General features: G+C 54.3%; 1 long non-coding RNA gene across 1 annotated transcript; it reads right to left on the reverse strand.

Moving 5' to 3' along the window:
• Window positions 1–4,619: 4,619 nt before the first annotated feature.
• Window positions 4,620–8,953, reverse strand: LOC125939074 (uncharacterized). Its single transcript, XR_007462930.1, has 3 exons — window positions 8,269–8,953; window positions 5,492–7,381; window positions 4,620–5,381 (listed from the first exon to the last, which is right to left on the reverse strand). It is a non-coding gene; the product is annotated as an uncharacterized LOC125939074 (long non-coding RNA).
• Window positions 8,954–15,503: the final 6,550 nt, after the last annotated feature.

The following is a 15,503-nucleotide window of genomic DNA, read 5'->3' on the forward strand; positions in this document are numbered from 1 at the left end:
CCTCTGTGCTTTAGTTACAACACAAACAATGGACAATCAGGGTTTGTGTCCTTATGTAGCCAAACAAACAGAAATCATAACAATCTATAGTTAAATAACTCCTTGCTTATATATTATAAAAATAGTGACTTGATAATTATTTGGCCCATATAGGAATACCACCTAGATAAATATGAGATTAAATATGAACACAGACTGTCTTACTTTTCCCAACTCTAAAGAATTTTTTAACTTGTGGACTATGCTTCCCCACCCTTTTCGCTTTCTATAGGAAAATGCTCAACTGGCTAAAACTTTCAGAGAGTAAATAGATCCAGTCACAGTGTCTCAGGTCCTCACTCGGGTGTGGATGCAGGTGTAGACGCAGTGTCGTCTGCACTCACAGGCATCCCGTAGCCCTGTGTTGGACTTTAGTGGGCATCAGGGCACACAGCCTGGGGTCTCTGTGTCCTTTTGAGGTGACCCCGTCTGGGCTGCAGTTTATGTCCAGTAGGTAGGGTGACTGCTGACAGCCCAGGGACTGTGATGACTAAGGGGTCTCTTCTCTTCCAGAGAAAAGCATCTTACAAGCCCCCCGTGTGCCTGTAGGTAATGCCCAGGGACAGGGACAGGGACAGGGACAGGGAGGGACAGAGGGCTGTGCTGGCTCCTGCCTCCTCTGAGGCAAGAAAGGCAGCCTGCTCACCCTTCCCTGTCCCTTCGGCAACCACGCACATTGTCGATGTGAATTTAGCAGGCTGGCAATAGTAGCTTACCCCGGGCCTGCGTGAGTCATGAATCCAACAGGTGGGACACGAAGCTCGGTCCCGCCACGTGTGGAGCCCTGGGAAAGAGGAAGAAGCAGTGTGTGGCCACGGCGTGGCCGTGTGATCCCGTTTCGGGAGCCCATGAAGTGCCTGACTCCGTTCCTGGCTGGCTTTGCCCAAAGAATTCACTGCGGGGCTTCCCAGTTTTTCACCAAAAAGGAAAAAATTAAGTACTTATTTATTATTTTCTTCTTTCCTCCAAAGGCAAAAAGCTTGAAGGTAGCAAAAGGAACGTAAGTGAGCAGTAACCGTGCACCAGGTGAGGAAGACCATCTCCCGGAACTTTCAGGGGCCCGGGGCCAGTTGGGCAGCAGGAGGCCACTGGACTCTCTCTTCACCGGTGTTCATGACGACTTCCTGTGAGGGCTGTACAGGTGCACAGGGACTGCGTGAGCTCCATGTCCCGTCCTGACCTGCAGTCTCCCTGGGGACAGGGCCATTCACCCCCACCACCCGTCTGTCTGCCTCAGCCCGAAGGATGGCAGCTGACTCCTAAAATGAAACCATCACCACGATGGCTCCTTGGGACCAGGGACGGATGGCCCCTCTGGTGCCAGGGCCAAAGGGAGAGACGAGGAGGGCCAGGCCTTGGGCACAGCTTGAATGTGGGTCCAGATCCAGGCCCAGCAGCAGAAACCGGGTGTGGGGTCCCTGTCCCAGTGAGACAGGCAATCAGCCACGCCTCTCATTCTGTCATGCTGGTCTCTCCCAGTTGCCCTGGGAAGCTGCCTTGTAAATGCTTTAGAAACCAATGTTTACAGCAGAGAGGGCGGGGTCAGGACTACCGTCATCAAAGCCGGTTTCTTCTGAAGTTCAGAAGCTTTGGTGCAGGAAGTTCCCATCCCGTCCCCCATGCTTCCCACCTCACTCGTTCAGACTCTTCTCCTTTCCTGTTTCAGCCAGAGACAGGACACTGCGCCCACCTCACCCGCCCACCTCAACCGTGCCCAGACCTGATGGGTTCAGAAGGAGGCAGAAGCCTCGGCCCACTGGCCCTGGGACGGCCCCTCCTGACCCCAGAGCCATCCTGGGCCAGGGGTTTCCACCCACCTTTCTCCCCAAGTTCAACCCAAACTCCCGGTGGGCAAAAATGTGAGTCAGGTAAGAACCCAGAGGAAGCAGACTTTGTATGCAGGCGAGTCCCAGCTAGGGGCCGGTAAGGAGACGGTGCTGTCCCGTCTGTGCTGTAGGACACCGGGCACCCTAACGCGTCGTTTGCCATAGTATTCGTCCCTGGGGAACTGATGAGCCTTTGAATCATGGGGGACCTCGTATGCACACACGCACATCTCAGAACACGGCCCACCGTGTGTTCGTGTCCACACGCCCAGGAACCAACACCGACCGGGTTCCTGGCCTGCGAGTCGGCCGTGGGGGCCGTGACAAACACCACCTCACGGCCGTGGAGACCCGAGCTGGGGCCACGGGGTCCAGTCAGGACCCATCCCAGGCCTTCCCCGGCCTTCACATTGTCCTTCCCCGTAAGGACAACAGTGGCTGCATTAGGGCCCACCCTGCTCCCTGCTCGCATCTTAACTACTTGTATCTGCAGGGACCCTATGCCAAATAGGGTCACATTGTAAAGTGCCGGGGTTAGGACCTCAGTGTAAGAATTTGGGGGAGGCACAACTCCACCCATAGCGGACCCCTTGTTCATTCACCAGCCACTGGATGACGCACCTTCTGCAAGCAGGGAGCAAGGCTGGGGTCATCTCCACACACTGGTGACCCCAGCACCTCAGCCCCAGGCAGGGCCCATCTTTCTCCGCAAAGTAATGGGCGAGCAGCCCCCAGGTTTCTTACATGTTAGGACTGTGAGAGTCGACTCTTCCTCTGGTCTCAGACCACTGGAGGGTCAGGCCTCTGTCAGCCCTGTGCTGCATGGCCAGGCAGCTGAGGAAACACGTCCACATGCCTCCCCACAAGCCCTTGGCTACGCCACACCACGAAAAGAGCACGCAGACAGCACTCAGCCTTTGCCCTCAGTCCCCCCGGGGCCTGCCCACAAGCAGCTTCCCACAGCCCCGGCCTTGTTCAGGCCACCATCACCGTCCAGCCCCAGCTGGGACATCACCCCCTGTCTGACTCCTGAGTTCACTTGTCAGTTTGTAATCCTTCAGGGCTGAGTGTGGTTTCAACGAAGCACAGGACGAGGACTGGGAGACATGCTGGGGAAAGCAGTCTGGAGGGCCCAGCATGACAGTGCACGTCTCAGGATGCAAGCAGCCTGTCCTGCACCTGCTCGTCCAGGAGCACCACCACCAGGTGCCCCACCGGGTGCTGGGGACCAGCCCTGCCTTCCTGGGCTCACTGTCTTCTGTGGAGACAGCCCAATAAACAGACGCACAGTAGAGTGACTTCTGGTCAGCGCACAGTAGGACAACTGCTGGTCAGCCCCGTGGGAAGACGGCCCAATAAAAGACACAGCAGGGCGACTGCTGGTCAGCACACAGTAGGGCAGCTGCTGGTCAGCACCGTGGGGAGACAGCCCAATAAACAGACGCACAGCAGGGCGACTGCTGGTCAGCACACAGTGGGGTGACTGCCGGTCAACACCGTGGAGAAAAATAAGGCGGGAGAGTCGGTTGGGATGAGGCTCTCCCTTGTGCGTGCCAGGAGGCCTCTCCAGAAGGCGACACTGAAGGGGGTGTGAATGAAGTCAGGGCCAGTGGTGAAGTGTCAGGGAAACAGACAGAGGAGCAGCGAGTCTGAGGCCCCGTGGGGAGAGCGGGCCGCGGAGCCCTGGGCCAGACGGGAGACAAGCGCTCTCCGGTGCAGCCCTCGGGGCGTTGGGAGCCCAGGGTGTGGCCTGACCTGGGTGCAGATGGCGGGCACGTGGGCAGGGCTCTGCAGCCAACCACGGGAGGCATGGAGTCTGGCGCGGTGACCCTCGAGGGGCTGGTGCGTAGACTGTGCCTGAGACCAGACGCGGGGACGTGGCCCCGGGGCTGTCAGTCCGCGCGGCACCCACTGCTGGCTTGGGGAAGATTATGGAGAAGCAGACGAGCTCAGTGAGCGGGGGCAGCTCCCTGGACACCCGAGTGCAGATACTGGGGGGCTCAGGACGGGCTGAAGATGCACGTTTGACAAGTTTGGCATCATCTTGAGGGTCGTGACCTAAACAAGTCCCCACGGAATGAACCCAGAGAAGCAGGCAGAGAGACTGAGGACCGGCTGGTAGGTGAGAGGGGTCCTGGGGGGGGCGCTGCCTATCGCCGATGGGCGGTGGTGCCGCCGGGGACTGAGCAGAAGGGCGTCGGGGCCCAGGGTGGGGAGCCGAGGGGCTTGTCTCAGTGGGGAGGGGCCGTCCCATGGTTGTGCACCGTGGGGAGACGGCCCAATGTCGGGAACGATTCTCTCCATGGAGGCTTCTCGTTCTCTCTTGTGCTACATTTTCAGGCATCGGCGTCTACTGCCTTTGTACTTAGGAAACGGGAGTTACCGAAACAGGCCTGGCCCATGCATCTTGCCCGCTAACCTGCCCACACTCGTGACAGGCTGCCCCCCCCCACCCCCCGGGCTCCCTCCTTCCTACCCCATCTCTTCTGATGTAAGGCGTCTTCCCGGCCAGGATCCCACGTGGTGGTTTGCAAGTTTGGGTGGGAAAGTCTGATCTTGACAAAGACTGGGATCTGGCTTCAAGAGGCCAGGTCACAGAGGGAGACAAGGCAAACCTTTTGTTCCCGAACAAACCCAGTGAGCAGAGGCCAGATGGCTGAGCGACTCCTCACGAACCCCAGGATGCCTTGGGTTTTTTTTTTTTAATTTTTTTTTTTTTTTTTTACATTTATTTATTTTTGAGAGACAGAGAGAGACAGTGCGAGCAGGGGAAGAGCAGAGACGGAGGGAGACACAGAATCTGAGGCAGGCTCCAGGCTCCAAGCTGTCAGCACAGAACCCGACGCAGGGCTCGAACCCACGAACCGTGAGATCATGACCGGAGCCGAAGTCGGACGCTTCACCGACTGAGCCCCCCAGGTGCCCCAGGACACCTTGGGTTTTGAGGTTCCCTGAGCAGAGCAGCAGACGCTGTGCTGGTCCACGCAAAGCCCATACCATCGGGACCAGGCCGAGTTAGCCCTTTGGCTCCTCAGGGAAGCCGCTGACCATAAACTCAGGAGCAGACAGACCGCAGGAGCGGCTGCCCTCTCGGCAAAGATGCCACCACGTTCTGTGTGAGGGTCTCTGCACGCTTCGGGGACACCACACAGCCACTCAGCCTCCCTGTTGGCCTCCTGCCCAAACCTTCACCTGTTTCCCTAGCAACCAACCCTGAGACACCTTTCAATTTGCAAAATATCAGGTCAAAAGAGAAGTGTTAGAGTTTGCCATAAAAATAAAAAATAAACATCTTGATTTGTCAAAAGGGTTCAAAGAATCCCAAGAACATACCGCTGCACAGGCAGGAACGTTCGCCTGCTCTTCTGGGCGAGGGGTCTAGACGTACAGCAGGGTCTCAGGGGCACAGGAGGTGCACGTGGGGCAGTCTGTGGACCCCACGGCCAAGCAGGAGGGCCATGGTCACCTCCTGCTGCCAGACGGCCCCTGTTGAGCTCCGGGACACTGCCTTTTGGCCTGGGGGACAGAGGACACACGCATCTGAGGCCAGGACCCTGTGCCGTCCACACGTGCACCACCATTCGTCCACTTCTGTGCTTACAGGGCACAGTAGCTGGAGGTCTTACCCGAATCCTGGTAGGGTAACCGGCAGTGCCGGATTCTGCCAAGGCCACGGCCGCCCGACCCCTGGACGAAACGGAAGCTGTGAGCGTTGGGCGGCTGCTCGCAGCAGGCAAGGAGGCGAGGCTCATCTCTTATGTGCCTGCCAGGTAAGGACGAGAGCCATCCCTCCGCTGGAGCAGGTGTCTGGACATCTGTGGGCAGGGGCAGCTTCCACGGGGCCCGCAGGATGCTGGGCCGGGGCCAGAGCTCAGCTGTTCCAGGAGCTGAACGGCCGAGGGCCGCAGGCCACGGGGCGGGAGGGCTCTGACTCAGTGCAGCTGGCAGAGGGTGAGCCTGATCGATTTCCAGGCAAGGGGGGATCCCCCCAGGGGCTCCCCAGGGACCCCCAGCCTCTGTGCAGCTCCAGCCCTTGCCTGGGCCCTGCCTCCGCTCACGGGGCGATTCATGCCACAGGACGCTTGTGCCAACTCCTGAGGCTCATGCAGGCGGCCACAGGTGGGGACACCTGGGTCACAGGTGGCCGGGGGCAAGAGGCCTCTGGCCTCCTGCTGTCTGGAAATCATGGGACTCACTCTGAAGTAGCATGCCTGTCAAGAATTCAGTTCTTGGTGACAAAGACTCAGAAGATGCTGAGCCCTCTCCTCGCTGTTGATGCTGGTGCCACCGGGAGCATACCTGACTTGCCGAAGCCAATAAATTCAGAAAGGACGAGGCCCCCCGGCCAGTGGTAGGTGGTGGTGTTTCCAGGAGGGTTCGGGATCCCATCGGGCCCTCCCCAAGGAGAACTGCCATTGAAACCGTGAAGATTCCAATAAAATCATTTTTCCTCTTCCTGCCATGCTGCAGGTGCTTCAGGGCTGGGAGCTGCGGGAGGCCATGCTTTGCCCAGGTTGTAAACAGCTACAACACCGATCAAAGGGGCTACACAGACCTAATCACAGAGCTTGACAATGAGGGCAGTGAGGGTTTCGCCTGTGACAAAGATGGACATGGAGGTAAGATCCCAATCCATCCTGAGAATGCAGGGCACTTTCCGGGATCCCCTCCTGGTCTCCTTCCCTTCCTCCCCTCAGCAGTGGGACAGGACCACGCAGTGGACAGTCTAAACTCAGATGGCCTAGTGGTCCCTTCATCCAACATCCATTTCACATAAAAGGCAGCGGGGGAGGGGGGGGAGGGGGTGGAGATTTTCAGGTTCAATGAGAGAAAGTAAGCCCTGGAACTTCCTTAAAAACCCTACCACTGGGAATACAGTGAAGAATCCAGGAGCAGACATCCCTCCTCCAAGTGGCTTAGTGACAGGCACAGGTGTCGCCCTCGAATGTCCTTCTAGCCCATCTCTAAAGGAGCGCCCGGGAGCTCGGGGACAACAGTGCCTCACGCCGAACTTGGTCGTGGCCATGAGGGTACCACCCAGGTCCCTGCTGCGGAGACTGAGAGTACAGGGCCCGGGTCTCACTCCTGCTGCAGAGACTGAATATGTCCTGATGTTTTCTCCTCGCCTGGTTGCGTCCACATTGTACAGGCCACGCAGGACTGCGTTGATGGACCCGGAACTGGTGCCTGTTTGCTATGAAGGACCTGGTGTCAGGCAAGGAAGGTCACAGTATCTACTGGCGCAACTGGAACCACTTCAAAGGGTGCAGTTGTGTCATCCAGGGCTCCCCGCAGAAGCCAAACTGACACGACACATACGTATACAGGCAGAGAGGTGGGCTTTAAAGAACTGGCTCCCGCAGTTGTTGGGGCTGACGAGTCGAAATTATGCAGAGCAGGCCAGCAGGCTGGGATCTCAGGCAGGATCTCCACGTTGCTTCTTCTTCAGCAAACAGTCTGTCTGTTTCTTTGCAGGCCTTCAGCTGTTTGCACGTTATGCAGGGTCACCCACTTTCCTGAAAGTGGCCCGATGCAAAGTTAATCTCGTCCAAACAATACCTCACAGCAGCATCTCCCCTAGCATTTGGGAGAACACCGGGCACTATGGACCAGCCTGGTGGACACGTGAACCGAACACTCTTGGACCCTGAAGTCACGTACTCGGCAGTCTGGAAGTCTGTTCCTTCCGTACGTCCCCTCTGGGAAGCAGAGAAGGTGCAGGACTGTGCCTCCAAGAAGAGGCAGCCTTGCCAGCGACAGGCTCCTTGTGTCTCATCCAGGCTCTCAGCTCGAGTGACGGCATCTCAGAGGCCTATGGGGAGGTCTCGGTCACTGCGCCCTTGTGGAAAGACTGGGCTCAGAACTCACGTGCAACCCAGCACGAAGAACAGTCGCAAGCTGACTCCCGTCTTGCTGCCCCCCTGCTGCCGTGTTCTGGGGACCAGGAGGCCTGGCTTTCGGTCCCCAGGCCCCACAGTTCCCTGGGTGTCTGCCTGCAGCTGAGCAACAGTCTGGGCCCCAGAAGGGTTGGGACCTCAGTCACTTGAAGGCCACCAGCTCTGACATCAGGACCAGAGCCGACGCCTCTGGAGAGGCCCCGAGAGGAGGGAGGCCTCGGGGACATGTCTCGTGGTGCAGCACGTCACGCCCCCTCCCTGCTGGCTCTCTTCCGGGGCTTAGCAGTAACTGCTCTCGGAACAAAATCCAGAGCCATAAACATGAGTGGGGTGCTGGGACCCTCCCCTTCCTCCGAGCCCATATGAGGCCCCGCCCCCCGCTTGCTCTGCTCCTGGTGGCCACACTGGCTCTAGCTCTGTCCTGCAGACGCCAAGGCCTCCCCCATCAGGGCCCCTCACCCCTCCCCCGAGCTGCAGGGTCTGGCCCTCCCTTCTTCCTGGCTCACCATGCAGGCTGCCTCCCCAGGTGTCCCTGACCACTGGCCACACCGCCTTCCCGGTTGTCTCTTATCAAAACCTCGTCAACGGCAGAATTGTCCTTCTCAGACGTGGGGCTCTCCGTGCTGTCTGCTTGTTTAGCATGATGCCCCAGGGCCCGGGCTGGAGCTGTAGGTGCTCAGAAGACAGTGGGCATCCAGCTCAAGGCTCTTGGGGGGCCCCGGTGACCCATACCCAACCGGCCCCCTACGTCACATCTGTACCCGGCTTCTCTCTCGTGCTGACCCATGTCTCCTTGACAGGCCTAGGTCTCCCGCCTCATTCGACAAGCAGACGTCTAGGGGAGCTCACGCCTCCCAGGATGCAGCAGGGAACATGTCAGATGTGTGTGAGGACTGCAGGCCCCGGACCGTCCACAGGTCACTGGGCCTCCCCGGGCCTGCCGTCCTGTCCAGTTTCTTCTCTCCCGAGGGTGGTGAGATCGCACAGAGGGATTGCTCTCCAAAGCCCCCAGTTCAGAATGATGCAGTTCTCAGGCTATAAGAACCATGGTCTTAGAAGGAATGCGTACGCCTTAGATGACCGTGTACAGCTGAAGTCCGGAAACAGGCGGGTAGGGCGCCTTCTCCTATGACCTGTTCAGACTGCCTCAGGCCCAGGATGCCTTCCTACTGCCTTTATTCAAGGGTGATTGGTGTGGCTTGAAGGCCACCGCTGCCCTGGCCACTGAGCCTTTGTGATGTCACATGCTGGTGGAGAAGCTGGTGGTGTCAGTGCCCAGCCCACACAGCCCTGTGGGATTGCTGTGGTCGGGAACGATCATGAGCAGGGAGGCAGGCTGCCGAGGGGCCCACGGCCCATGTGCACAGAGTGTTTGCGAAGCTACCTTCCCCGTCCAGCAGCACCCCAGTCCTGGCTGGGTGCCCACCGGGCGCCCCTGGGAGTGGCCCATCGGGACCGAGCATGGAACTCTGTGCACGGCCTCCTGCCAGGAGGGCAGGTCGGTGGGGGACAGAGCCTGGCTTGCTTTTCACAGTGACCCTGGTTCCAGCACAGCGACTTAGGGAGGCGTGGGCCAGACACTCAATAAACGTTTGTTTAGTGAATGGATAGAGGCAAACATTAGCCTCTTGAATACTGATCTTCCAATGCGGATTTAACAGCTGGGTGAAACGTGGTACCTGCACTGACATCTCGTGAGTAAGTGCAAGCCGTTCCCGGGTGTGTCTCCCTCATTCACTAAACAAAGATCTGCGCTCGGCAGGTTGCAATAGTGGCCTGGATAGTGCAGTGGCACCGAATAGTGCATTATCGCCCTATAAACTGATTTCTACTAAGTCTGTTAAGCAAATGAAACTGCCAGAATTACTAAGCTAAAAATGCATAATACACAAAGTAAAACATCAAGAAACATAAAACCCGTGCAGGATTCTTCACCAACATTCAGCTATCATCAGTCATTCTTTACTGGATCTTTATTTTCTTCCAAAGGAAAACCATCATGCAAGAAGAAGAGAATTTTACAGGCAATTTATAGAACATAAATATATAAATACACATCCCGAAGACATATATAAATTAGCAAATAATTAGTCACGTTATCAAAGCCTGTAAGAGGCAATTCCTCCAGAATAGACAGAGTTAGCCCTATAGTAAAGCCATTTTTAAAAGAAGACATGTCCCTATTTATAGACCGTAACTTCATAATTCTATTTCAAAGAATAGACATGTTTTCAATTTTAAGTTTGTCAGCCAAGTATATGCCGAAGTCTCTCCTCTGTACATTAGACCCAGAAATGGTAGGAAAAGACACGGCGGATGTGGGGAGATGCCTGCCCGCCCCCAGACAAGGGGCAGGAGGAGACCCAGGAGCTCAGACTAAAGACACAGCTGGCACCCCACTGCAGTGCAGGGGGCAGCCACACAGAGGAGGGCAGGGCAGGGCAGAGGAGCCTGAAGGGAGGGCCACAGCCTCACCAGGACACCCACAGGGGAACCAGGCTGCCAGCACCCCCAGAGCTGCCCTCACCCAGACAGAAGAGCAGTGACTGGACCAGAGAAAGTGGGGGCACGTGCCCAGAAAACCAGTGCAGGAGTGCCCGCTTGGTGGCCCAGTCCAGCCACCACCAGCCAGGCTCACCTGCATGTGGAGTCCTGGAGGAGGCCTTCACCCCTTGTCCTGAGCTGGCTTGGTACAGAAACATCTGGAAGGTGAGCTCAGAGTGGCCCACAGCACCTGCACCCAGCTCAGCGAGCGGGCGGGGTGCCGGAGGTAAGCCGTGTGGGGAGCACGAGGCGAAGCAGTGAAAAAGAACCAAATGAAATATTGGAAATTAAGAATATAATTGCTGAAATTTACAAATTCATTTACATTTTGAATTTTAGATTGGACATAACAGAAGTGAATAAATGAGCTCCAAAAATAGACTGAGGGACAGTGTAAACATTAAAACACATGAAAGGGAGATGAGACACATATGTTCACTCAGGCTCTTGAAGGAGAGAATGAAGAGACTACAGATAAGTCGTTATGTAAAGAAATAATTCCCGAGAATTTCCCAACTGCGAGAAAACATTAGTCCTCAGCGCCTATCAAATGCTGAGCAGCAAAAATCAGCAAAACTCACCCTGCAGATAGCTCCGAAGAAAGCTACAGAAAAAACAATTTTCGAAAAGAAGCAAAAACCAGATTATTACCGGCCTCCCTGGATGCATGAAGAAAAATGGAGTCATATTTTCCAAGTGTTGAAGGAAGAGACAGTTGGATCTAGAGTGCTGTATCTGGTCAAGCTACCATCCAGGGAAGGTCAAGAAAATCTTGGGGGTCAGAGACATACTGTCCGTGGGCCCTTGTCACACGAGCCACCAGAGAACAAGAGAAAAGTGAGTCCAACGAGAAGCAGTGAAATACTAAAAGCAGTATTAATGAATAATTAAAATGCATTGCCTAATGGTGTATTATCGTAAAAGACTTTTAAAATAAGTTTAAAATAAAATGATTTTTAAACATTTAAAACAATAATCTGAAACAAGATTTCAGACAGTGAAACAGGAAAGTGCCAGACAGGCAGGCATGGAGGGAATTAAGATTATACTAATGTTTTGATTTCTCCTGGAGGAGAATTGAGATGCCTGCTATTTTTATACAGTTTTAGAAAGAAAAAATCTATATGTTTGTCTTAATAATATGAAGATAAAAACTAAAAAAAAAAAATAGAAATATACTGTGTCACTTTAAAAATCCGTGGGGCGCCTGGGTGGCTCAGTCGGTTAAGCGTCCGACTTCGGCTCAGGTCATGATCTCTCAGTCCGTGAGTTCGAGCCCCGCGTCGGGCTCTGTTGCTGACTGCTCAGAGCCTGGAGCCTGTTTCAGATTCTGTGTCTCCCTCTCTCTCTGACCCTCCCCCATTCATGCTCTGTGTCTCTCTGTCTCAAAATTAAATAAACATTAAAAAAAAATTAAAAAAAAAATTAAAAAAAAAAAAACCATAGAAGAGGGGTGCCTGGGTGGCTCAGTCGGTTGAGTGGCCGACTTCGGCTCAGGTCATGATCTCACGGTCTGTGAGTTCGAGCCCCGTTTTGGGCTCTGTGCTGATGGCTCAGAGCCTGGAGCCTGCTTTCGATTCTGTGTCTCCCTCTTTCTCTGCCCCTAACCCACTCACATTCTGTCTCTCTCTCAAAAATAAATAAACATTTAAAAAATAAATTAAAACCCGTAGAAGAAAACAATGAAAAAGAAAACCAGATCCATTTACAAAATAAAGGGAGAGGGACCAACAGTGGAAGAAAACAATGAATTAAAAAATGGTAGACAGAAGATATATAATAAGAGGCAGAATTAAGTGCAAATAGTTCTGAGATCATAAAAACTGTAAACTGGATCAGCCAATTAAGAAACATTCCACATTATAACCAAGAAAATAAACAATGCAGATACAGGGAACCCTGGAACAACGTGGGGGTCAGGAGTCCCTGCGTGTAACTCCTGACCCCCTGAAACTTAGCCGTTAAGAGCCTCCTGTTGACTGAAGTTGACTGGAAGCCTTACCTGTAACGTGAACAGATGATTCATACACACTTGGTGAGTGGAGAATGTTACCAAAATGGAATCAGGGCAGCACTACTCATATCAGGCAAAATAGAATTTAAGGTGAAAAGCAGTAAAAGGTACAAACAAAAGGGAATGTTTCTAACAGAACGGAAGAAGATAGGCCGAAACGACGTGAATTATAAGCCTGTTGGAACACAGCGTTAAAGTGCAAAAAGCAAAATCTAAATTAGTCTCTGGGAGAAGCTGACACATTCCCAGTCCCTGGAGCAGGTCCACAGGCTTCCCTCAGAAATGGAAAGAGCAACCAGAGGAAATACAAGTAAAAACGTGAGAGCTTTGAATAACTTGATTGATTAGCTAACAAGCAATAAATAGACACATACATACATAGAGACAGAACATGATGCCTCCAGAAAACAGACAATAAAAATCCCCCCTGAGTACACATAAAACACTTACAAAATTTAGCACACATGGGTCACAGAGGGGGTCTGGGACAGATTTCAAACAATCCACATCATAAATGCCACGTTCTCTGGCCTCCGTGCGTGGACAACAAAACAGACATCCTTAAATGCCGCTCGTCTGGAAGCGCGGGGCCACGGACCAGGGCAGAGTCCACAGTAAACGCCCACGTGTCGTCGTCAGTGCCAGCAGAGCCCCAGAGGCCCAGGCCGGCACGAGCTGTGGGGGGCCGCCCTCAGCGTCCCGCAGGCTGGGCTCCCCGGACTCCGATCCCGAGCCAGGTTTGGGGCACAAGGTATTTACCTGAGATCAGGGTGTGTGCAGGGAGTGCAGACTGAGCTGAGCCCAGACGGGTCCGCGGCCACAGGGCATGCCCCCACACAGTGTCCCTGAGGCCCAACCATGCGGGCGTGACCAGTCACTCTCGAGGGGCCCCCGGGAAGAGCGTGAGGCAGGTCCTGCCACGGAGGCAAAGCCTGAAATGGCCGACAGCCGAAACCCGCTTGCTGGGCTGGGTCACCAGCGCGTCCCGAGGGCGCTGCACACCCACCAGAGGGTGAGGCGGTGTGCGTGGACCCTTCAGCCGGACCCCGGAGGCCCAGGAAGGTGCGTGCGCGGGTGGCACAGGCCCCGTGGCCCTGCAGTCACCCTGACTCCTCTCTGAGCCACGCCTGCGGCCTCCTGGGGGTTCTTCCTCACCACAGAGACAGGAGGACTCGGTTCTGGGGCTTACACTCGGCTCCTCACAAGATGCCGACACCCCGAAGGAAGGCAGCTGCGCGCCCTGGCCGACACAGAGGGTCCTGAGGGAAACCTTCCCGGGGCTCGAACTGTGGGTCAGCCGGGTCGAGCTCGGGGAGCGGACAAAGAGGAGTGCGCGTGAGCTCTGCAGGCAGAAGTGGAGCAGCCGACGTGACCCTGAAGGTCGCTGGGTCGGAGGCAGAGGAGCGCGAGACAGGTCCCCCCCTGGTTGTTCCTCTCAGGGCGCCTCGTCCTCGCACCCGCTGAGCCCAAGCCCACCACCAGACACCTGGCCTCCCCTCAGACCTCCCTGGACACCTTCTCCCCAGCACTGGCCACGCTTCATTTCGCAGGCTGAGGGCAGTGACCCCTGAGCCCCGCCTGCCCTCCTGGACTTCATTCCTCAGCAGTCCCACGGTTCCGGCAACGAACGCCCCATCCAGTAACCCCAGTTAGTGGGGCTGCTCCTCTCACGGAGCCTTGGCTGAGACACCAACGGGTGTCATGGTTTCCTAGATCCGACAACACTGTCCAGGTGCCAGGTACTCAGAGCAGAGCCAGATGATGCATCTCCCCGTAAGGACTTGTTGTTTATTATGTTCATAGTCCAGACAATCTGCCACCATCTTTTTACCAAAAACTCCTTTCGGTATTACGATAATTGTCTCCATGTTACCGTTGCCATATCTTTAAAACAGTTACTCAGGTACCAAGTATTGGTGGGGTGTTGAGACCGAAAGCCCCATTCGCCACTGTGGGAGTGTAAATCCACACAACGCTTTGGAACGGCGTGCCAGTGCCCACAAAAACTGAACAGGTAGCAGGTGCCACCTCATGACCCGGCAATTCCACCTCAAGGTGTAACGGCTCCCTCTGTTCACCAAACAGCGTGCACGGGAATGTTCGTAGGAAGGCCATTTGAAAAGCCCCGCACCGGAAACCACACAGATGCTCATCATCGTCAGTAGAAGGGTAATTTGTGGCGTATCTTGAGCAGTAAGAATACACAACAGCATGTGCCAACAAGCATAAATCCCACAAACGTAACGATGAGGAAAAGAAAACAGACACACAAAATAAATACTGTCTGGTTCCAATCATGTAAAGCTCAAAATCAAAAAAAAAAAAAAAAAAAAAAACTAATCTAAAAGCAAGAGATCAGACTATTCAAGGTTGAGGGGGAGAACATAATGAAAAGCCACAGAAAGGAAAGTCTCCTGGAAACCAGGTGCTGGTGCCCCTGGTATGCTCGTTGGTAGAACTGCATAGAGCCATGCACATAAAATGTGTATACTTTGCTCTTTAAAAACAAAACTTTAGTTTTTCTTAAACTTGTTCCACTTTCTTTATCCTTATTTCATTTTATTTCTATATTTCTCTTCATACTCTAAAAATGTATGGGTTACATGTGCCTTCTTATCCCTCTTACGGTGTTCAGTCATACAGGCAAGCCCCTCTGTGCAGTTCTCTTTGTACTTCTTAGGCCAGAGGACACTGTATTCTCAGGGTCTTCATAGAGATCTTTTGATGATAAAAGTGATAATGGTGATGGTGATGGTGATGAAGATGGTGATGGTGATGATGGTGGTGATGGTGATGATGATGGTGATGGAGGTGCTGATGGTGATGATGATGGTGATGGTCATGATGGTGGTGATGATGATGGTGTTGATGGTGGTGATAGTGATGATAATGGTGATGGTGGTGGTGATGATGGTGAAGATGGTGATGATGATGATGGTGATGGTGGTGGTGATGATGGTGAAGATGGTGATGGTGGTGATGGTGATAATGGTGATGGTGATGATGATGGTGGTGATGATGATGGTGGTGATGATGATGGTGATGGAGGTGCTGATGGTGATGATGATGGTGGTGATGATGGTGAAGATGGTGATGATGATGGTGATGGTGGTGATGGTGATGATGGTGATGATGACGATGATGATGGTGACGATGGTGGTGATGGTGGTGATGATGGTGAAG

This window comes from Panthera uncia (genome assembly GCF_023721935.1).
Source record: "Panthera uncia isolate 11264 chromosome B2 unlocalized genomic scaffold, Puncia_PCG_1.0 HiC_scaffold_24, whole genome shotgun sequence".
Taxonomy (NCBI): domain Eukaryota; kingdom Metazoa; phylum Chordata; class Mammalia; order Carnivora; family Felidae; genus Panthera; species Panthera uncia.